The 24,954-nt window shown below is 38.1% G+C and overlaps 1 non-coding gene across 1 annotated transcript; it reads left to right on the top strand.

Annotated features, from left to right (window-relative positions):
* Window positions 1–5,130: 5,130 nt before the first annotated feature.
* LOC114372778 lies at window positions 5,131–5,237 on the top strand. The gene has a single exon (XR_003658342.1). It is a non-coding gene; the product is annotated as a small nucleolar RNA R71 (small nucleolar RNA).
* Window positions 5,238–24,954: the final 19,717 nt, after the last annotated feature.

Raw genomic sequence — 24,954 nt, 5'->3', positions numbered from 1 at the left:
AATTAACAAAACCAACAAAACTAGCAAAACCAAAGAACACTCCCCCCCCCCCCCCCCATACTTAAACAACACATTGTCCTCAATGTAGCACAATTAAAAGATTAAAAACAATTAAATCATCAAAGAGAATCAGACAAGTGTAATAAAAGCAAAGAAGGAGATAGGAAAAGAAAAACTCCCTAAGTCATGGTGGAGGAAGAGTAGGGTGGAGTAAGCAAGTCTCTTCCACCACTACATCCACTAAAGAAGGGTTCGTGAGAAATGGCTTAAGTCGATGTCCGTTGACCTTGAAGCTCTTGTTTGTGGAGTCGCTTTTGATCTCAACTGTACCATAAGGAAAAACATTAGTAACAACAAAAGGACCAATCCACTTAGACCTCAACTTACCACTCATGAGTCCAAGCCTAGAATTATACAATAACACTTTTTGCCCAACCATGAAGTCCTTTTTAACTATCATGCTATCATGGAACTTCTTGGTCTTTTCTTTGTAGAACTTGGCATTCTCGTAGGCTTCTAGGCGGATTTCATCTAACTCACTCAGTTGCAACTTTCTTTCCTCACCAGCTTGATCCATAGAGAAGTTGCAAGTCTTCACTGCCCAGTAAGCTTTGTGCTAAATTTCCACTGGAAGATGACATGCCTTTCCAAAGACAACCCGATAAGGAGACATTCCTATGGGTGCTTTGTAGGCAGTCCGATGTTCCCAGAGAGCATCATCAAGCCTGGCACTCCAATCTTTCCTGCTTGGCTGCACAATCTTCTCTAAAATTCGCTTGATTTCCAGGTTAGAAATTTCTGCCTGTCCATTGGTCTGGGGGTGGTATGGTATGGATACCCTGTGTACCACCCCGTACTTTTTAAGCAGGGCATGCATTGTCCTGTTGCAAAAATGGGTTCCTTGATCACTAACAATTGCTTTAGGTACTCCAAACCTGCAAAACAGATTAGACCTGACAAAGTCTGCAACAACTTTAGCATCATTAGTTCTAGTTGGCTTGGCTTCCACCCATTTTGAAACATAGTCAACTGCAAGGAGAATGTAAACATAACCAAAAGAGACAGGAAAAGGAACCATGAAATCTATACCCCAGACATCAAACACCTCACAGAATAGCATAGGTTGCTGAGGCATTTGTTGTCACCATGTAAGTGTATTTCCTGCTCTCTGACACTGCTCACAAGTGCTACAGATCTTCCACGCATCTTTAAAGATGGTGGGCCAATAAAAACCACAATCAAGCACTTTGCGAGCTATCCTTTGAACACCCAGATGACCTCCTGGTGCGGAAGAATGACAGAACTGCAGGACTGAGTCAGTCTCATGATCTGGAATGCATCGTCTAATTACCTTATCACTGCACAATTTCCACAAGTAGGGGTCATCCCAAATAAAATGCTTAGCATCACTTTTAATTTTATCTTTTTGGGCCTTAGATGCTAAGGGAGGAAAAACAGAGGCAACTAAATAATTGACAATGTTAGCAAACCAGGGAGTAGAAAGAGAGTCAGAAATACTATACAGTATATACAAATGATCATCCAGGAAATCATCCCAAATGGGTGAATCCGCATCTGATACACGTTCGATCCGACTCAAATGATCAGCAACTAGATTTTGTGCTCCGCTCCTATCACGGATCTCCAAGTCAAACTCTTGGAGCCAGAGCATCCATCATATCAACCTAGGCTTAGAATCAGCCTTCTTCAACAAGTACTTTAGAGCTGCATGGTCAGTGTAAACAATAATGCGGGTACCAAGCAAATAAGATCGAAATTTTTCAAGAGCAAAAACTATGGCTAGAAGCTCTTTCTCAGTAGTAGTATAATTCGCTTGGGCAGCATCTAAAGTCCTAGAAGCATAATATATCACCCTGGGAAATTTATCAATTTTCTAAGCAAGGACAGCCCCCAATGCATAATTTGATGCATCACACATAATCTCAAAAGGGGTTGTCCAATCGGGTGCCTGGATGATGGGGGTGGTAGTCAGCGCTCTTTTGAGGCAATCAAAAGCCTCTTTGCATCTGTCATTAAAGTCAAACTCCACCTCCTTTTGCAACAAGTTGGACAGTGGAAGGGCTACTTTGCTAAAATCCCTTATAAAGCGCCTATAGAATCCTGCATGACCAAGAAAAGATCGCACCTCTCTCACACAAGAGGGGTAAGACAATTGTGAAATAACAGAAATTTTTGCAGGATCTACTTCAATACCCTTATTGGAAATAATGTGGCCTAAAACTATACCTTGCTCAACCATAAAATGACATTTTTCAAAATTTAGAACAAGGTTAGTTTCAATGCATCTATTCAAAACTTTTTCCAAACTATTCAAACAACCATCAAAAGAGGATCCATATACAGTGAAATCATCCATAAACACCTCTATGCAATTTTCTAAAAAATCACTGAAAATACTAATCATGCACCGCTGGAAGGTACCAGGGGCATTACACAGGCCGAAAGGCATCCTCCTATAAGCAAAAGTGCCAAAGGGGCAGGTGAATGTGGTCTTTTCCTGATCCTCAGGAGCAATAGTAATTTGCATATAACCAGAAAAACCATCAAGGAAACAGTAGTGGGATTTACCTGCCAGGCGTTCAAGCATCTGGTCAATGAATGGCAGGGGAAAATGGTCCTTTTTGGTAACCTGGTTCAGCCTCCTATAGTCAATGCAGACTCTCCAACTGTTCTGCACCCGAGTAGGAATCAGCTCCTCCTTCTCATTTTTTATCACTGTGAGGCCGGTCTTCTTCGGGACTACCTGGACGGGACTCACCCATTGGCTGTCGGAGATAGGATAAATGATTCCAGCTTGCAAAAGCTTGGTTATTTCCTTCTTCACTACATCAAGAATCACCGGGTTGAGTCTTCTCTGTGGCTGTCTTACTGGTTTAGCTCCATCCTCTAAATTTATTCGATGCATACATGTGGATGGGAAAATACCAGGAATGTCCGCCAGGGTCCAGCCTATAGCCTTCTTATGCTTCTTGAGAACTGACAACAACTTCTCCTCTTGCTCATCAGCAAGGGAGGCAGATATAATCACTGGAAAACTCTTGCTATCATCCAAGTAAGCATATTTTAAATTTGATGGCAGAGGCTTCAATTCTGGTGTGGTCGGCTGGACAGTGGTAGAAGGAGATGGTTTCTTAGCCATTACCTCATAAAGAAAGTCAGAGGTATGTGTACTTCCTGAAACATGGTTAGTCCTATCTGACTCTATAAAATCAATCTCAAGAGGTAAAACACCACCACCAGGCATGCAATCAATATCAATCTCAGATTCACTCTCAGCATCAAATTCAGACATATGATCAAGTACAATTTCAGACTCGATGCATGAAGAGTGAGAGGCATGCAGATTAGAATAAAGATCAGTCATGCATTATTTCAGCACGAAATACAGAAAGATCTTCAGATGGGTATTTCATAGCATCCAGAATATTAAAATGAACAGTTATACCACCAAACTCCATGGACAGTGTGCCTGCATAAGCATCTATCTTAGTTCTAGCAGTTTTCATAAAGGGTCTACCTAGAATGATGGGAACTGATCCTTGAGAAAATCCATCTTCCATATTCAAGATATAAAAATCAACAGGGAAAATCAGTTCACCAACTCTAACTAAGACATCTTCTATGAAACCAACAGGGTAGGCAACACTTCTATTAGCTAAATGAATTACCACATCAGTTTACTGCAAGGGACCTAGAGATAGAGAATTAAAAATAGACAAAGGCATAACACTAACAGAAGCTCCTAAATCTAGCATGGCATTGTCAAACTTACTATTCCCTATAATACAAGGTATGTTGAATGTACCTGGATCTTTGCATTTTTCAAGAATTTGAGGAACAGATTTACCAATCAATGCGGAGACATTTCTGCCCATGCTAATCCGTTCACTTCCTTTAAGCTTCCGCTTATTAGTGCACAGCTCCTTCAAGAATTTGGCATATCTTGGAATTTGCTTTATTGCATCCAACAGAGGTATGTGTACCTCTACTTTTCTAAACGTTTCCAAGATCTCTTTCTCTGCCTCTTCCATTTTTTTGTTGGAAACTGCTCTTGGAGGGAATGGAAGAGGGGGAATGTGCTGCTTCTGCAAATCAGAATTACCTGTGGAAGAAGATTCACCTGCACAGAAATTGTTAGGTAAATTTTTGTCATCACCTTTTTCTGGAGTAGAGTGAAGTTTGGCAGGTTCATTTGCAGATGAGGAAGGTGCTACGGGTTGAGGTCTTTGACACTGCTTTCCCGACCTCAATGAAATGGCACTGACATTTTTGGGATTTTGGACAGCTTGAGAAGGTAGCTTGTCAGAATTCTGGGACTGTTGTTGATTCAATTGTGTAGCTAATTGTCCCATCTGATTAGTCAAGCTCTGAATGGAAGCTCTGGTCTCTTGCTGAAACTGCATGTTCTGCATAGTCATTTGCCTCACAAGTTCTTCGAGGGAAGGTTGTGGAGGGGCCTCAACTGTTGGCTGTTTCTGGGGTTGTTGCTGTTGTTGGATTGGTGGAGGAATGTATGGTCTGCTTGGGCCAGCAACATTTTGGAAGGAAGGAACAGGCTGCTGCTGTTGTTGCTGAGGGCTGGACCATCTGAGATTAGGGTGATTCCTCCATCCAGGGTTGTATCTGTTGCTGGAGAGGTCATAATTGTTCTGCTGTGGTTGATTTTGCTGTTGAGGTTGAGGAGGTCTATTGTAAATATTTGCAGCATAAGCTTCAGGCTGCTCAATTGCTCCAGGTTGCTGCATGGAAGGGCAAAGGTCTGTATGGTGGTCAGCAGAGGAGCACAAACCACAAACCCTTGCGACAGGTACAGATTTCTGATTCAAGGCCAGCTGGGTTACCAAGTTAACCAATGCATCCAGTTTGCCTTCAAGCTTCTTAGTCTCAGGTGATGCAGCTGAGTTTGTAGCTACCTCATGCACTCCTCTAATGACTATAGCGTCATTTGTGGCGCTAAACTGCTGGGAGTTAGAAGCCATCTTCTCAATTAAATTCCTGGCTTCAGTAGGAGTCATGTCTCCAAGGGCTCCACCACTGGCAGCATCTATCATACTTCTCTCCATATTACTGAGTCCTTCATAAAAATATTGGAGAAGAAGCTGTTCCGAAATCTGATGGTGAGGGCAACTGGCACATAGTTTTTTAAATCGCTCCCAGTACTCATACAGGCTTTCTCCACTGAGTTGTCTAATACCTGAGATATCCTTCCTGATGGCTGTGGTCCTGGAAGCAGGGAAAAGTTTTTCTAATAATACTCTCTTAAGGTCATCCCAGCTTGTGATGGACCTTGGAGCAAGGTAATACAGCCAGTCCTTTGCCACTCCCTCTAATGAATGAGGAAAAGCCTTCAGAAATATGTGATCCTCTTGGACATCTGGGGGTTTCATGGTGGAGCAGACAATGAGAAATTCTTTCAAATGTTTGTGCGGGTCTTTACCTGCAAGGCCATGAAACTTTGGAAGCAAATGAATCAGTCCAGTTTTAAGAACATATGGGACATCCTCATCAGGGTATTGGATGCACAAGCTTTCGTAGGTGAAATCAGGTGCAGCCATTTCCCTTAGAGTCCTCTCACGGGGTGGAGGTTGTGCCATGTTCTCAGAATGTGCAAAATCAGAATGCTCAGAATCAGAATGCTCAAAATTATAATGCTCAAGATCAGGATGTTCAAAATCACCAATAACAGAATGCACAGATTCACCAGTAATGGAATGCTCAGAATGATCAAAAGGTATAAAATGATGCCTAACTAATCTATGAAATGTCCTATCTATCTCAGGATCAAAGGGTTGTAAGTCAGATGGATTGCCTCTAGTCATACACTACATTCAGCATGCACACAACTAGTTGCCTTGTCATGTAAATAAAGGTGTAGGTTTGAACTACAGCTACCCTCAAATGATATCCAAATGACTTGAAATTTTGTGAGCAACCTTATAAAATGATTAGAAGATAGCACAAAAAATTTCAGACAAAAATTCAAAGTCTAACTATGAAAACTAAAATTGGTAGGTTAAGAAAAATAAGTGAATAAAACTTGAAAAATAAAAAACTTTTGACAGAATCGCTTTTTTTGGACGATGGAGACCTCAGCCAGCCTATGGCAGTCTGCCACGGCGTAGGAAATTTTTTTCTACCCCAAATGCATATATAATAATTGCGATTCTGATAACCGGAGCAAAAGTTATGGCCGTTTCAAGTTTTGACAAACACAAAATTTGCTAGTTTTTTGGAACTTTCAAATCTGACCAAACTAAAGGCTCTAGCTATTTTTCCCACAAAATATGGATTAAAAGAAGTTACCACAAAAAAATTCAGCCAAAAATAACAACCCTAGCTACTAAAACAAAAAATCACAAATAATTCAGCATGGGTGGTCACTAAAATCCGTCGCTAAGGGATTTCTACTACTACTCTGGTTTGCCGCAAGCAGAAATGGTCGCTAAGTCTGTCGCAAAATACTATTCACAGCAAAACACCCAAAACTGAAACAGGGGAAGCGTTCAATAGGAAAACTGAAACAGAACACACACTAAACGAAATACCAGGACACTAAACAACACTAACACACATACTAACACAATACTAACAATTAAACATAAAACACGAAAGAATTAAACACACAACGCTAGCTATTATGAACCTTTGGACACTGTTCCCCGGCAACGGTTCCAAATTTGATCGAGGCCGTACCCGAATCAAATAAACATGAAAATGCAGTAACTAGGAAGTGATCCTAGGTCGTTTCCCAACTAGCAGTGACAAACAAAATGTTCATAATATACTTGCAGTAACAGTAACGATTGGGGGGGTTTGTTTGTTTTGTGATTAAGGAGCATAACAAGTAAACTGGAATACGAAACTACTAATATTAAAAACGGGTTGTTTCCTCTGATTCAGAAGCCATTCTCTTATCCTGGGTTATGGAGAATTCGTTCCTGACAGTCAACCACTTAATCCAACCCCATTTCAATTTACTAAGCGAAAATCAACATAGGGTTTTCAATACGTGATTAGGCACCACATACACCAGTTAGCCCTTCGTCCATTAAGCATGAACACAAGTTAGGCTCAGAGGCAATTAATCGAACACGAAGCGTGCACTGATTAATATTCACGAATTTGGGATAACTGGTGAAGGGAAAAATGCCAGGAAACCACATTACAAGCGAAACCTCAAAGAGAGTTGGGCTTCATCCTCAATAGGAAACAACACCAGAAAATCTAGCCTTCCATGGATTCAAACAGAAAACACAAATGAAACATGAAGCAGAAACGTAAATGAACAGAAACGTAAATGAACAGAAACGTAAATGAGACAGAAACGTAAATGAAACAGAAACGTAAATGAGAGTAGAAGAAGAAGCAAGAACGAAATTGTAATTAGAAACAGAAAACGTAAAATTGCATTACGTGAACAGTAGCATCAAAGCAGAAAACGTAAAACCCTAAAACAAAAGCTCTGAATAATGAATAGCATAACAGAATAGCCTTGCACGAATCCCAAGGCTGCTATTTAAAAAGAGTTACTCAAAGTCACTGGGCCCTATTACAATACTCTGGCCCAAAACGAAATAAACACTGAACAACATAAAATAAAATTGCGAAATTTCCTAATTAACTACGGTAAGCACTGCTTAATTTGCCCTCTTCAAGTCCATAACCAAAATCCGGATTAAGCCCAATGTTTCATTAATTCCTGAAATTAGATTAAAAACATCAAATTAGCTAAATGAGCCCAAATAATAAAGCTGCCTGATTAATTGACAATTAAGACCAATCAGTAATTAAAATGGTGCAAAAAGGGTTTAGAAAATAGAAGAAAATGATGGCACATCACCTGCTCAACCAGAAGGAAGAAGTTTTTGAGCTATTATGCCAGAAGCTACTTAAAGCACAAGAAAGGATGAAGGTACAGGCTGATAAACATAGAAGAGATGCAGATTATCAGGTGTTGGAAAAGGTGTGGGTCAAGGTTGATAAACAAGAAAGGAAGAAGTTTTTGAGCTGTTATGCCAGAAGCTACTTAAAGCACAAGAAAGGATGAAGGTACAGGCTGATAAACATAGAAAGGATGAAGGTACAGGCAGACGTCAACCACTGGGGAACCCTATTCAAAGCTAGGGAAGCGATACTTTGGGCCCTTTGAAATAACGGAGAAGATGGGCAAGGTTGCATATCAATTGAAGCTTCCAGATGATCCAAAAATTCACCTGGTATTCCATGTTTCTATTCTCAAGAAGTTGGTCGATAAAGGAGAGCAGTTGATTGGCATGGACTTACCTCCATTGGAAGACACGAGCGCTCCAATGGCCAAACCATTAGCGGTAGTCACTTCTAAAGTTGTTCCGTCGAATGCAGGGCCTAGGCGCATGGTTCTGGTTCAATGGCAGAACGAACCATTGGAGGAAGCCTCTTGCGAAGATTGGTCAGTCCTTAAAGACACCTACCAGCTTGAGGACAAGGTGGTATTCGAAGAGGAGGGTAATGTTATGTATAAAAGTGACCAAGGCGTTCAAGGGGCTCAAGAGGAGGAGCATAGAAGGGATCGACACAAGCGCGAGAGTATTCTTCCAGCACACTTGAAGGATTACATACACTATTAGGAAGATGGTTAGAGCTCATGTACGTAGAATAATACAAGTTGTATTGTAGTATATGAGTTAGTTGCAAACGCGGTTATGGTAGTTAAGCGGTTAGGAGCTAGCCATGTCTATAAAAGCTGAACCATGTATTGAGAAAAGGCATATGAATAATAAAACCAGAATTCCCTCTTCTTCTTCCTCGAGTTTCTCTCTCTTTCTTGAATTCTCTCTTCTTTCTTGTTCTTCTTTCTCAAGTTTGTGAAGGAAGATTCTGGAGATTGCTTGAGTCTCAAACCATTAAGTAACAAGAGCTTCATTCCTAGACGATTCTTTGGATGAGGACAAAGTTATAGGTGATCATATTCACATTACTCAAAATGTGATGATGGGTAACCATCTCTGGCATCTCTAATTTAGATTGCAAAGGAATTTCTATCTTTCAATAACTTCCAGACAGTAACACCAAAATAAATTCTCCAACTAAAAGAACCTTGACCCACATTTTCATATAGTGCCAAAATAGATTAAAAAGTTAGTAAATGTTTGGCATCTCATCGGATCAAATTTTATAGCCTCTACATGTTTAACCTTGTTATGCCATGAATTTCTCTTTTAACGCACAAGGCAAATAAAATACCAAACTCACACTTAGTCTCTGTGGCTTCTACCTCATCTTTGATCAAATATTTGTAAACACGTAAACAAGCAATCAGCATGCAGTTTATCAATGAGAGTAGCATAAGAATACTTCTTGTTTACTATTTTTTGTTGGAAAAAAAATATCGCTTTGAATTAGATAAAGACCAATATTATAAGTTACCAAAAAACCCAATGCATTACTTAGAAAGCTATGCCTGACTTGATCCACATTTTCATGAAAAAGAAATAAAGTTTGGATTTAACATTATTAACTTTTTGTCCAGATGTTGAAAGCGTATCCTTAATCACATTCACATGATGGTCAAAGCCTCTGGCACCAATATTTTAGCATCAGCAAAAAATAAAAAAGAGATCTTTGGTCCATTTCTGCCCATAGATATCGGAATCCAATTACCTGTATTCCCCTTAGCCAACATGCAATCTGCAAATCTTTCAATCGAAAAAAGTGAAAGAGAATCACCTTGGTTAATGCCTAACATAAATATTATCTTTGACAGTAAATGCCTGAGTGTCCTACCCAATCCGTCTGACTTCAATTTATTCATGCTTCAGACAGGGTAAATTAAGTCCTCTTTGTTAAATATGTTTATTTAGTTTCCACAAGCTTGGCTGCATTGTGCAAAGTTTATAAAAAGCTTGGCTGCATTGCACAAGAATTGAAGTTAGTCTTAAAAGCTACTAATGAAAAATACAAGTCCATGGTTGATGAGGCATGACATGAGACAGCTTCAAGGCAAAGTGAAGCTAAGTGTGTTGTTTGCTGTCCAAACAGACAACTTCATGACATGAGACAGCTTCAAGAAAAAATAACTAGTCTACTTCCCACTCAGTTCTACTACTAGTCAACACTTACTTTGCTTGTTGTCCAAATTCTTAGGTGATTAAAATAATAATCACCATCATGTAGAATGTTATGTTAATAATAAATACTAATTGGACTGCAATATTAGAGTTGGACAAATACCTCAATGAACTTTCGAAAACCATGGCCTAGAGGAGATCCATGATACAAAGCATGAGTGCACCCGATAGAAAGCATCAATATTCTGAAAATGGCATTCAAGTAAGCATTAGTTAGGAAATTAGCATCTAGAATACAAAGCTTAGCCAATGAGAGAAACTAATGTAGTCCTTCTAAGATGAGTTCTTTGTAAGATAAGTTGAGATTTGACCAAACAAGTATACATAGTCGTTCTTGGTCAGATCCCCAGTTCAATCTAATTTTGAAAACTAAGCAGCTTGTTAGAATCCCAAGTTAGAAAATAATGTTACAAATAATGTACCTATACAAAGGGAATTTGCTGCCACTTATTCATATAAAATCCTGAAACAAATTTAAATTGAGTAAAATACAACAGTTTGAGTTAGATACTTCGGAAGTTCATGATGTAACTCCTTATATCAAAGACCTTAATGTGAGGGCACCAAGGATGAAACTCTTTACAACTGGATCAAGGGACTTTTATACCATGTGAACGACCAACTCTCTTAAAAGCTTAACTTATATGTTTTTATTGTTAGACTAAACCTTTTAACCTGTGATTTTGTAAACTACAAATGAAACACAAGTCATTAATAAAATGCGGAAAATAAAAATTAAGTCATACCTCCAGCCATTGTCATGAAGTGTTGTCTTGTTTTGGTTCTTCCAAGCTCTCTCTCTTTCTCTCTCTAGATGGTGTATCAAAATGAATTCAAAGAGATGAGCTCAAGGACCAAATACATGTGCTATATATGGAATTCTACCATCAAGAATGCATTCAGTAGCCATTACCACTCATTATTGGTTTTTATAATTTATTAGTGGCCATTACCACCCATTAACAGCCATTCAATTTGGATTCCAAAACTGACGAGCGTTTCAATTTTTCAAAATGTTAGGACTAGAAATTATTACATTCTCCTACTTGGTCCAAACATTTTGACTTAATGCTCAATCTTCTTAAGAAATGAATATATGAATTATAGTGATAGTTCCTCTTGTAACGAGTAATATCATCCATGTATTACAATATGCTCAATTTCCCAAGTAGTACACTCAAAGTGGTAATAAAACTTAATGAATAAACCCAATGTTTATTCTTGGTCCAAAACATAATTTTTTTCAAATACATCAATGTGCACCTAAATATGAGAAAATATCACAATATAAAAGTTTCAATTTCAACATATAAGTATACAATCATAAAGTGGACCCAAGTCCCATTCTTTCTACATGATCCTTAAATTTAAACGATGGCATGCCCTTAGTTAAAGGATCAGCGATCATCAACTCAGTGCTTATATGCTCAATGACCACTTTCTTGTCTTTTACTCTTTCTCTAATGGCTAAGTACTTAATGTCGATGTGCATACTTCGACTTCCAGTTTTTTTGTTCTTAGCCACAAAGACAACAGTTGAGTTATCGCAGAAAATTCTCAAAGGCCTTGAAATAGTATCAACTATCTTCAACCCATAAATGAAACTTTTAAGCCATACACCATGTGATGTAGCCTCAAAACAAGAGACAAACTCAACTTCCATGGTAGAAGTAGCAGTCAAAGTTTGCTTAACACTCCTCCATGAAATAGCTCCACCGACCATCATGAAAATGTACCCAGATGTTGATCTATGAGAGTCAACACAACCAGCAAAGTCTGAGTCTGAATAAACCAATCACATCTAGATTATTTGTCTATGTATACATAAGCATGTAATCTTTGGTCCCTTGAAGGTACCTCAGGACTTTCTTAACAGCTCTCCAGTGGTCAATACCTGGATTACTCTGATATCTTCCTAACATTCCAACTGCAAAAGCAATGTCAAGCCTTGTGCATACTTGAGCATACACGAGGCTTCCAACAACTGAAGCATAAGGAATTTTTTTCAGTTGTTCCCTCTCAAAGTCATTCCTTGGACTTTGGTTCAAATTAAACCTATCACCCTTCACAATGGGAGCAACACTTGGTGAACAATCTTTCATTTGAAATCTCTCTAGAATTTTGTTAATATAGGTTTCCTGTGATAGACCCAAAATACCTCGAGATCTATCTCTATGAATCTTAATGCCGATGACATAAGATGCATCACCCATATCCTTCATGTCAAAATTCTAAGAGAGAAATTGTTTCACCTCATGTAGCAAACCCCAATCATTGGCTGCAAGTAAAATATCATCTACATATACAACAAGAAAACATATTTTACTCCCATTGACCTTGTGGTATATGCATTGATACATGGGGTTTTCATCAAAACCAAATGAAGAAATCATCCCATGAAAATTAAGGTACCACTGACGGGGAGCTTGTTTTAAACCATATATAGATTCATTAAGCTTGCTAACCAAATGTTCACCATTATTACAGGAGAAACCTTCAGGTTGTTTCGTATAAACCTCCTCCTCTAAATCACCATTAAGAAAAGTTGTTTTCACATCCATTTGTTGCAAATCAAGGTCAAAATGAACAACTAATGTCAAGATTATACGAAGAGAATCTTTCTTAGATACTAGAGAAAAAAGTCTCTTTGTAATCTATTCCTTCCTTTTAAGTAAATCCCTTTGCAACAAGTCTTGCCTTGTATCTCTCAATGTTGCCTAATGAATCTCTTTTGGTCTTAAAGACCCATTTACATCCAATGGCCTTTCCCCCATTAGGCATCTCTACAAGGTTCCAAACTTTGTTACTCTGCATGGAATTCATCTCATCCTTCATGGCATCATACCATAAATTTGACTTTTTACAACTCATGGCTTGATCAAAAGTTTCAGGATCATTTTCAGCTCAAATATTATAGTCAGATTCTTGCAAATATACAATATAATCACTAGGAATAGCTGATTTTCTTACTCTAGTTGACCTTCTTAATGTTGTGTCGCAACATGCCCTTTTGCGGGCGAGTGAGGGCGAGGCTCACGGGTGTGCTTTCCAAAGGAGGAAAGATGCGCGGAGTCGCCACCAACGTTTATTTGTGGGAAACGTCGGAAAAACCGAAGGAAACCGTTCGAAATGAAAATTCTAAGTTCGGGAGTTGTATTTACGTTTGAGGAAGGTATTAGCACCTCTTACGTTTGTCTCAAAGGACAACATCCTATTTTTCAGAATTGTGGAAATTGTGTTATCTTAACTTTTAGTTCTTTTTATTTTTTGAGGTCGACAAAAGCGGGGCTCTTGCTCCTACGTACCCTCCATCAAAGAGGAAATCAGACCTACGTAGTTCTTCTTTAAAGGTGAATCAAGCGATTCTTTTACTTGAAAGGTGATCACTTAAAGGTGTTGGGCCTTTAAAAATGATCCATTTAACTTGGTAAGAAAAAGCTGAGATAAAACTTTCAAATCCCTTTTTTAGTGATTTTTGGTGGACGAGCTTGACTTGGCGAATTGATTTTAGCCTTAGTTTCGCTTTAGTTATTAGTCAATTCAATTAAGAATGAGAAATCTCAAAGAGAAAACGTCCGATCGATTTTTCCGCTTCATTTTACTAAAAGATATTTTTTATTATTATATTATTATTTTACCTCTTTTTTTATTTCCAACGTGGTTACGGCACGACCGAACGGTCGGAATTCATTTTAACCGAAATTAACGGATGATACAATTCAAATGATCGGTTGAAATTTATTTTATTTTTAGATTAGGCGCGAAATGACTTAAATAAATGACTGAAGCACGTCAAAAGGGGGTACGGAAAGTAAATGAAACGAGAATAAAAGTACACAAAACAAATGGGGACCACCACGGGTACATAGAATGAATTGAAAAACTCGATTTGGAAACCTACCCATTGAAGAACGAAGAACAGATGAAGAACGGTGAATAACGGAGGAAAACCTTCACGGATTTGCTTACGGAAACATCTCGGAAGTGTTACGGAAGCTCCTCAGCTTGGATTTTCTTCACGGAAACAATTTTTTTCACCAAAAACAGCTGAAATACCTCACCAGGGGCCTCTCTGATCCTTAGAACAGCCCCCTTCAACCTATTTATAGGAAAAAGGGGGAGGAGGTTGCTGCCCAGCTCGCCCAGGCGAGCTGGGTTACTTTCTCCAGAAGCAATCCAGCTTCAAAAAAACATTCTAGAAGGCCCAATTCAAAATTTCGAAATTGCTATTTGCACCCCCCAATTTTGATAAGTTCACCCCCTCTCTTTCGTAATTTACGGAAAAGTTAAGGAAGCCTTATGAAAGCTTATAGGACTTGATTTTCTTCTTTTTTCCTCTTCCCTCTCACCCGTATTAAGTTAAATATGCTTATTTAGGGTTATGGGAATTTTACAGAAGCATTACGGGTGTCCCGGAAGCCTCGAAATCCCATTTTTCAACAAAACGGGGGGTGTGGTGGCCACCTAGCTCGCCCAGGCGTGCTAGGTTGCTTCAACCTTAAGCAAGAAATTGCCCAGAAACCTCTACAAGGGCCCAGATTCGAAAATTACTATTTGCACCCTCTATTTTACTAAATACACCCCCCTTTACCTTTTTTGGTATTTCTTTTTCCGTAACGTTACGAAACTTTACGAATTTCGTAATGATACTTATTTTCCTTCCGCAAGGTTACGAATCCTTACGGATTATGTATTTACTCTTTTTTAGCTTTCGAAGAAGTTACGAAAACTCACGGATTGCGAGAAACACCTCCTTTCGATTTCCGTCACATTACGGAATTTTCACGGATCGCGTAAGCCTGCTTCCTTTTGATTTTCGGCACGTCTCAGGACTTCACATATTGTACAACAAAGGGTGCCAAGTATCTCGAAGCGGCCAATCAAAGGTTGTATATCATCAAATAATAACCCCCGGACGAAATTAGGGTATGACATGTTGCATCAACATTTTCTTGGGGATCATGTTGTTCAACTGGTTGTTCATCATTTTCATGAATTTGATGATCAGCTTGTTATACTAGATTATCAACAACAGTTTGTGGAATGCCAATCATGTGTTGTTCATCATCCCTTTGAACTTGAGGGAGACAAACGAAATACGAACATAGTAGCAACGACAAAACGAACTTGAACAATCAACAAAATACAAACAAAGTAGCATCGACAAAACGAACTTGAACAATCAACGAAAATAAATGAAATTGACAATCAATGAAAATGACAACAGAACCTGTATCAAGAGCCGAAGCTCTGATACCAGATGCCTACCTGGACTGGGAAATGAAGATTGAGCATGTATTTGCCTACAATGACTACACTGAAGAGCAGAAAGTCGAGCTAGCAGTAGCTGAATTCTTCGACTATGCCCTTGTTTGGTGGCATAAAAACCAGTGAGAAATGCTGAGAGAGGAACGACGAGAGGTAGATACATGGACTGAGATGAAAAAGGTGATGAGAAAAAGGTATGTGCCCACTAGCTATAACAGAACCATGCGACAGAAACTCCAAAGGATGTCCCAAGGGAATTTAACTGTGGAAGAGTATTATAAAGAGATGGAAATGGCATTAGTGAGGGCCAACATCGAAGAGGAATCCAAAGACACAATGGCTCGTTTTCTGAATGGTCTAAACCCTGAAATAAGAGATGTTGTTGAATTACAGGAGTATGCGGAGTTGGATGACTTGCTACATAGGGCACTCCGGGTTGAACAGCAAATTAAAAGAAAAAGTGCAGCAAGGAGGAACTCACGCAATACTTACAACCAGAATTGGGCCAATAGATCCAAGAAGGAGAGAGGTAATTCGTCCAGCCCAGCAGCAACATCCCCACATGGAAAGTCAGCAGCGTCCAGTGTAGGTGGAAGCAAACATAACACCTCCACTTCTTCATCCAATACTGGAACCAAAAACATAAAATGCTTCAAATGCCTAGGCAGAGGACATGTTGCTTCTCAATGTCCAACCAGGAGGACCATGACCATGAAGGATGATGGAGAAATCACTAGTGAGTTTGAAATCAGTGAAGAAGAAATGGAAGAAGAAGAGTATGAGGAGGAAGCTATGCAGGGTGATATGCTGATGGTGAGAAGCCTGTTGGGAAATCAGATGCAGCCACTGGATGACAACCAAAGAGAAAATATTTTCCACACCAGGTGTGTCATTAATGGTAAGCTGTGCTCTTTAATTATTGATGGAGGAAGCTGTACCAATGTTGCAAGTTCCAGGTTAGTGACCAAACTGAATTTGGAAACTAAACCTCATCCTAGGCCATACAAACTTCAGTGGCTTAGTGAAGATGAAGAGGTGAAAGTGACTCAACAGGTTGAGGTGGGTCTCACCACTGGGAGATATAATGATAGGGTGCTATGTGATGTGGTCCCAATGGAAGCGACCCATGTGCTATTAGAAAGACCATGGTAGTATGATACCAAGGCAGTACATGATGGCTTCACCAACAAAATCTCTTTCAAGCAAGATGACAAGAAAATTATTCTCAAACCGTTATCTCCTAGAGAGGTTTGTGAGGATCAGATAAAAATGAGAGAAAAGAAAAAGAGTAAGACACTTGAGAGAAAAAAGAGTGAAACACTTGAGAAGGAAAAGAGAGGAAAGAAAAAGAGTGAAACACTTGAGAGGGAAAAGAGAGAAAACAAACAGAATGAAACACTTCAGAGGGAAAAGAGAGAAAACAAGAAGAGTGAAACACTTGAGGGCAAAAAACTTTGTTTAGCAACAAAAAGGGAGGTAAGGAGGGTGTTTTGCGCGAGACAACCCCTCTATTTATTGTTTTCTCAACGTCAGATGTTGCATGCTAACCCAATTGATGAATTTAAATTGCCTTCTGGTATTGAGTCTATTCTGCAGGATTTTGATGATGTGTTTCCAGCAAGTGTACCAGATGGTTGGCCACCATTGAGGGGAATTGAGCATCACATTGATCTCATTCCAGGAGTGTCCTTGCCCAATCAGCCAGTTTATAGGAGCAACCCACAAGAAACTAAGGAGATCGAAAGGCAAGTGTTCAAACTCCTAAGCAAAGGTTGGGTGAGAGATAGTATGAGTCTGTGCGTTGTACCTATCATTCCAGTACCCAAGAAGGACGGCTCATGGAGGATGTGTTCTGATTGTAGAGTCATAAACAACATCACCATCAAGTATAGGCATCGAATCCCCAAGTTAGATGATCTTCTTGATGAACTGTATGGTGCATGTGTGTTTTCTAAAATTGATTTGAAAAGTGGCTATAATCAGATTAGGATCAGAGAGGGAGATGAATGGAAAACTGCCTTTAAAACAAAATACGGTTTGCATGAGTGGATGGTTATGCCATTTGGTTTGACTAATGCACCTAGTACTTTCATGAGATTGATGAAACATGTTTTAAGGGAGTTTAATGGAAAATTTGTAGTGGTGTACTTTGATGATATTCTTATCTATAGCACTAGTCTTGATTTGCATGTTGTACATTTACAATTATTTTTAAGTGTGCTTAGGAAAGAAAAATTGTATGCCAACCTAGAAAAGTGCTCCTTTTGTACTGATCATGTGGTGTTTCTAGGTTTTGTTGTTAGTGCTAAGGGAGTACGAGTGGATGTGGAAAAGGTTAAGGCCATCCAAGAATGGCCAACACCTAAGACCGTTAGTGAGGTGAGGGGATTTCATGGTTTAGCAAGTTTCTATAGGAGATTTGTTAAGGATTTTAGTACATTGGCTGCACCCCTAACTGAAGTTGTTAAGAAAAATGTGGGTTTCAAATGGGGTAAGAAACATGAAGAGGCCTTTGCTGCCCTCAAGCATAGGTTAACTAATGCACCCATTCTTGCTATGCCTAATTTTGCAAAATCATTTGAAATTGAGTGTGATGCGTCAATTGTGGGTTTGGGGCTGTTTTGTTGCAAGAGGATCATCCAATTGCTTATTTTAGTGAAAAGTTAGGAGCCGCTGCCCTTAATTATTCAACTTATGATAAGGAATTGTATGCTTTGGTTAGAGCTTTACAAACTTGGCAGCATTACTTGTTACCCAAAGAGTTTGTCATCCATAGTGATCACGAGTCCTTAAAGTACTTAAAAGGACAAGGAAAGTTTAATAAGAGGCATGCTAAGTGGGTAGAGTTTTTAGAGCAATTTCCATATGTCATCAAACATAAAAATGGGAAAGGGAATGTAGTGGCTGATGCGCTGTCTAGGAGACATGCTTTACTTGCTATGCTTGAAACTAAACTGTTTGGTCTCGAGTCTTTGAAAGACATATATGAGCATGATGTGGACTTTGCTGAAATTTTTGCTGCATGTGAAAAGTTTTCTGAAAATGGTTACTATAGGCATAATGGATTCTTGTTTAAAGCAAATAAATTGTATGTGCCTAAGTGTTCCATTAGAGAGTTGCTTGTGAGTGAATCACATGAGGGGGTTTGATGGGTCACTTTGGGGTTCATAAGACCCTAGAAATTCAGCAAGAGCATTTCTTTTGGCCTCATATGAGGCATGATGTGCATAAGTTTTGTGATAATTGCATTGTGTGTAAAAAGGCTAAATCTAAGGTTAAACCTCATGGATTGTATACTCCTTTGTCTGTTCCTGAATATCCTTGGACTTACATATCTATGGACTTTGTTTTGAGGCTGCCCAAAACCAAGAATCGAAAGGCTTTTGTGTTTGTTGTTGTTGATAGGTTTTGTAAGATGGCACACTTCATACCTTGCAAGAAAGTGGATGACGCTTGTCATGTGGCTGATTTGTTTTTCAAAGAAATAGTGCAGCTTCATGGATTACCGAGGAACATTGTCAGTGATAGGGATGCAAAATTCCTTAGTCACTTTTGGAGGACCTTGTGGGGCAAGATTGGTACTAAATTGTTGTTTTCTACTACTTGTCACCCACAAACTGATGGTCAAACTAAGGTAGTCAATAGGACTTTAGGCACACTGCTTAGGACTGTTTTAAAGAAAAATCTTAAATCTTGGGAAGCATGTTTGCCTCATGTTGAGTTTGCTTATAATCGGGTTGTCCATAGCACAACTAATTGTTCACCATTTGATATAGTGTATGGATTTAATCCTTTGACTCCTCTTGATTTGTTGCCTATGCCTAACATTGCAATGTTTAAGCATAAGGACACACAGGCTAAAGCTGAGTATGTGAAGAAGCTGCATAAGCAAGTGAAGGCTCAAATTGAAAAGAAAAATGCGAGCTATTCAAGGCAAGCCAACAAAAGCAGAAAGAAAGTCGTGCTTGAACCAGGTGATTGGGTTTAGGTACACCTGAGGAAAGAGAGTTTCCTAGAACACAGGAAGTCCAAGCTTCAACCTAGAGGAGACAGACCATTCCAAGTGTTGGAGAAGATCAACGACAATGCCTACAAGATTGACCTGCCTAGTGAGTATAATGTAAGTACCACTTTCAATGTGTCTGATTTGCCTCCTTTTGATGCAGATGGATGAGCCTTGGATTTAAGGACAAATCCTTTTCAAGAAGGAGGGAGTGATGAGGACACAACTAAGGGCAAGGACCATGAAGCACTTGAAGAGCTCATGACCAGAGGCAAACTTAAACAGGCCCAACACAGTGATGAGGACACAACTAAGGGCAAGGACCATGAAGCACTTGAAGGGCCCATGACCAGAGGCAGACTTAAATAGGCCCAACACGTCATAGAGACAAGGCTGGTCATTTGTATAGCTGTCATTGATGATGATTGAAGGCCCATGTTTCCATAATTTTTATTTTATTTTATTATTTAATTATTGCAATTAAGGGACTTTATTTCGTTTTAGGGTTTGGTGGTTGTGGCTAAAACCTATGCCTTTTCAACTGCACCAATTTAATTCATTTTAGGGTTTCGTGAACTATATATATTTTCGTCAAAATGAATGAAGGCACTTTTGGCATCCTTTTCAATTACGTGAGGAAGTTTCTCTCAAGGTTCCTGTTGAACCAAATTCTGACTTATCAAGGTTGATTCCTTATGGTGTCACCGTGACTTATCTTCCATCTCTGGAAGTGGCGACCCTCTCCGTCAACATTCCTGTATCAAAAGTTTCGCCCCGTAAGGTTCACTTCAGGTATGAATTACAACCAATCTTTCAGTTGACGTGGAAGGTTGACACTCTATATAATCAATTTCAGAACCTAAGTCCCTCAATTGATCACTCCCACTGATCAAGTCATTTTCAATAAACTTGGCATTTCATGATTCCACAATCCTAGTAATATGATGTGGACAATAAAACCTATAACCTTTAGACCTTTCGGCATATCCAATGAAATATCCATTAATGGTCCTCGGGTCAAGTTTCTTCTCTTGTGGGTTATATATTCTCACCTCAGAGGACAACCCCAAACGCGCATATGTTTCAAACTTGGTTTCCAACCTTTAAACAACTCAAAAGGTGTCTTTGGGACAGCCTTGGTTGGAACACGATTTAATATATACACTATCGTCTTTAGTGCTTCAGCCCACAAGGATTTAGGATGATTGGAGTTGCTAAGCATACTCCGCACCATGTCCAATAATGTCTGGTTCCTTCTTTCTGCCACACCATTCTGATTTGGAGAACCAGACATAGTGTATTAGGAAACAAACCCATGTTCTTGAAGAAACTTCGCAAAGGGACCAGGTGCTTGTCCATTCTCAGTATATCTGCCATAGTATTCTCCACCTCTATCTAATCTCACTATTTTTATTTGCTTTCCACATTGGTTCTCAACTTCAGCATTAACGACTTTGAAGGCATCCAATGCTTCGTATTTGTTATGAAGCAAATAAATATTCATATATCGTGAATAATCATCTATAAAGGTGATAAAATATTTCTGACCACGTGCATCCATATCTGGACAACAAATATCAGTATGAATTATTTCTAATATGCTTGAACTCTTGTTAGCACCTTTCTTAGACATGTTGGTTTGCTTACCCTTAATGCAGTCCACACAAGTCTTAAAGTCAGCAAAATCTAGAGTATTGAGTACCCTATCTTTCACTAACCTTTTAATCCTCTCAATGGAGATATGTCCTAATCTCTGGTGCCATAACATAGAGGAATTCTCATTAATATTACACCTTTTAATACCAGTTTGAACATATATTGAACTATAAGTGGCACTATTTTGTAAACCAATAAGATAAAGACCATCAGACAAGATACCATTCCCAACACATTCAGAATTATAAAATAACTCAAATGATGTGTCTTTGAAATTAAAGGAATATCCAAAAAAGGTACAAGTCTTGAAATAGAAATCAAGTTTCGGGAAAAACTTGGTACATAAAAGGTCCTTTCTAATTTTAAAATAAAGCCACTACTTAAAGTCAAAATGCAAGTTGTAATGGCCTCCACATGTGTGCCTAGCTTATTGCCTGATAAAATGTTTTGCTCACTTCCCACTGGTTTCCTTAGGTTTTGCATACCCTGTAAAGAATTTGCAATATGAATAGTAGATCCAGGATCAATCCACCAGGTGTTAATATTAACACTAACAATATTAGATTCATAACATACTAATGAGATTGATTTACCTTTCTTCTCAAGCCATTTTTGGAATCTGGGGAAATTCTTCTTGATGTGTCCCTTCTTCTTGCAAAAGAAACACTTTGCCACCTTCTTAATATCAGCTTGAGGTGGTATTTTACCATTCCCCTTCTGATTAGCTTGAGACTTAGTTGCTTTGTTCTTCCCATAAGCAGTAGTCAGCAATGCACTTTCACCCATCTCCATTACAAGCCTTTCTTCTTCCTGAACACACATGGTCATTAATTCATTGATAGACCATTTATCTTTATGTGTGTTGTAGGAAATTTTAAACGACCCATATTCATGCAGAAGGGTGTTCAAAATGAAATGCACTAGGAACGACTCAGACATATCAACCTCTAGTTTCTTAAGTTGAGCTGAAATATCTCGCATTTTCATGATGTACTCACGCACACCTTTCACACTGGTGAGCTGAAGAGAAGAGAACTTCATGATCAAGGTGCTTGCTAAAGTCTTATCTAAAGTGATGAACTCGTTATCAATGGCCTTAATAAAATCTCGGACCTTTTCATGCTGGTCAACAGAACCACGTATCCCAGCCGAGATTTTGGTCTTAATGAACATCACGCTGAGCCAGTTGGATCACTCCCACCGCTCATATACCGCAACGTCAGCTGAGCTACTTTCATTAGTGATTGGAGGTGGTTCGTCTTTCCTTATAGCATAGTCTATGTCCATCATATTGAATATTATAAAAACTAATAGTTTGAGAAGCTGCAAAATTCAAAGGCTTATCTCAAAATTTGAGGCATACTAATCTTAATTGTATCTTTTACCAATGTAAACATACCATAAAATGGAATCTTGTGACATAAAAATTGTCTGTGGGCTAAATTTTTAATTCAACAAGAAAAAAATTAAACCTTATGATAAAATAATCGAATTACATGCTTAAATTTATGATTTACGGGTACAACATGAAAATAATTTAATTTCTATCGCAAATATTTACTTTATGATAAAATCGGCAAATTATACATACCTCATGATGCCTGTGGGAAAACCATGAAAAATAATATGTCATTTTATCCCAATTAATTATACAAATATAATAAACATTCTTGTGGAATAAAAATCATTATATAAGTATAATTAATTACAATATTATGTCTAATTCCTTATATGATCTTTAACCAAGTTAATATATAATTTTAATCAAAATATAGATGTTGTGGCTAGTCCATAATTAATCAAAATTATAAAGATCACTAAGACATAAAACTTAATTATATGAGAATAAATCATATTATCATTTCAAGATTAAGATATAATATAATTATGAATAAGATTCTCATATAATTTCATAATTGAAACATAATATTTGATTTCATACATATATGCATAGAATAAAATTTTCCAGAATATATTCATGCATAAATTAAATCAAAATTCCATAAATTGTAAAGCAGACTAAGTATATAAGGTATGAAAACGATTGCATATCAAAAAGGCTTTAGTGATTTAGTGGTTTGCACATATTACAACATTCTACACGAGTTTAACACCCATCTAGCCCAGTGTTTTTTTAACACTATTCATCATCTTCAACCTCTAGCGGGTCAAACCTGGCCCATATGCAAACCCGGTTTGTTCTCAGAGCCAATTGTGGCTCTGATACCAAATGTTAGAAACACAAGTCATTAACAAAATGTGAAAAATAAAAAATAAAAAATAAATCATACCTCCAGCAATTGCCATGAAGAGTTGTCTTTTTTTGGTTCGTTCAAGCTCAGGTACCAAATACATGTGCTATATATATAGGCATTCTACCATCAAGAATGCATTTAGTAGCCATTACCACTCATTAATTCATTAGTGGTCATTACCACACATTAACAGCCATTCAATTTGGCTTCCAAAACTGACGAGCGTTTCAAATTTTCAAAATGTTAGGACCAGAAATTGTTACATTTATACGTAAATAAAACTCAAAGGGAACATCTACAACTTATTTTAACACACATTGCTTACAATAAGCTTTGAATGCACCTACTTTTCAACCTAATAAGTACTAATTAAACCTGATATTTCTGAACCTTATGAACTCTTAATTGCATTATTGCAATGCACACCATACACAAAGACTAATAAGCTAGAACAAGATCAAACTTTTGTCAATACTGAGGATCAAAGCTATATGATGTTGTCAGTCCCCTCATCAAACAGGTATAAGCCTAAGTTAAATAAATTTAAGTCCAAGGAATTAGTATTTTAACAAGTTCTACAAGAGTCATATATGTTTGCACAGATTGTTGGTTGAATCTCATAAAAAGGGAAACTAGACTTTTAGTCTCCAATAAAGATTAAATATTTCGTAGACAGAATGGATGCCTCATTGCATTTACACAGTTCCATCATACTTCCAACCCTAATCGAGTTTCTTTGAAATGCAGCAAGTTATATGGTTGCGCAAAGAACAGGGGTGCAGATACAACCAAATTCAAAGAGGGGCACCACAAAGCCCTCTTACCTCAGAGACTATGTATAAGAAAGAAAGGGAGAAAAGAAGATGACCTGGAAGCTGCTGGTGTGCTTCATGACGACACTACTGGTGTGCTTCACGATACAACCAACTTAGAGAGACAAAGCTTAAGGGCGCAACAGTACTCAGGTAGTGCAGGCTAGCTAGACTGCGAGAGTACGCGAGGGAAAGATTAAATTTACCAGCATACAAAGATGGTCGTTATAAAACCCGTCATTGGGTAATCCAGTTCAACAATGATGCCTATTAAACCTGTCGTTGTAATTGGAAGACGACATCGTTTTCGGTAAAAACGTCGTTGAGATAAAGCGCATATTTACTAAAATGTCACCGGCTGTTAAACAACGACATTTTTCGGACCACCGTCCTTGAAAGCGGGTCCTAGAATCAAGATTTTGTAGTAGTGAATATTTTATATTACATTCTATAACTATTTTCTTTTACATTTTATGTATCATTCAATTTTTTCATATTAGTAATTTCTAAATTCTAATATATTTTTTGCTCTATAAATATTTTCACATCAACAAAGTTCATGATCTAAAATTATTTTTCCAACTAATCTATAAAAAAATATGTTGGTTAAAAAAAGTTGAAATTTATTTATTTTTCACATTAGTCTGAAAAATATATTTCACATCAACTTTAACTATTGCGAATACAATTTTTATTTACTTTCTCCAATATTACATATCACAAAATGCAAATTTTTTTACATTAAATTAGTTTAAACAAATTTTATATTGATTAAATTTATTTAATTAATATTTTTAATTTTAACCTAATTTGCACTTTTTAATATACTACAA

Source organism: Glycine soja, chromosome 10 (assembly GCF_004193775.1).
Source record: "Glycine soja cultivar W05 chromosome 10, ASM419377v2, whole genome shotgun sequence".
In the NCBI taxonomy this organism is placed as follows: Eukaryota; Viridiplantae; Streptophyta; class Magnoliopsida; order Fabales; family Fabaceae; genus Glycine; species Glycine soja.
The sequence above is the reverse complement of the archived record's forward strand: the minus strand, read 5'-3'. Positions and strand labels throughout refer to the sequence as shown.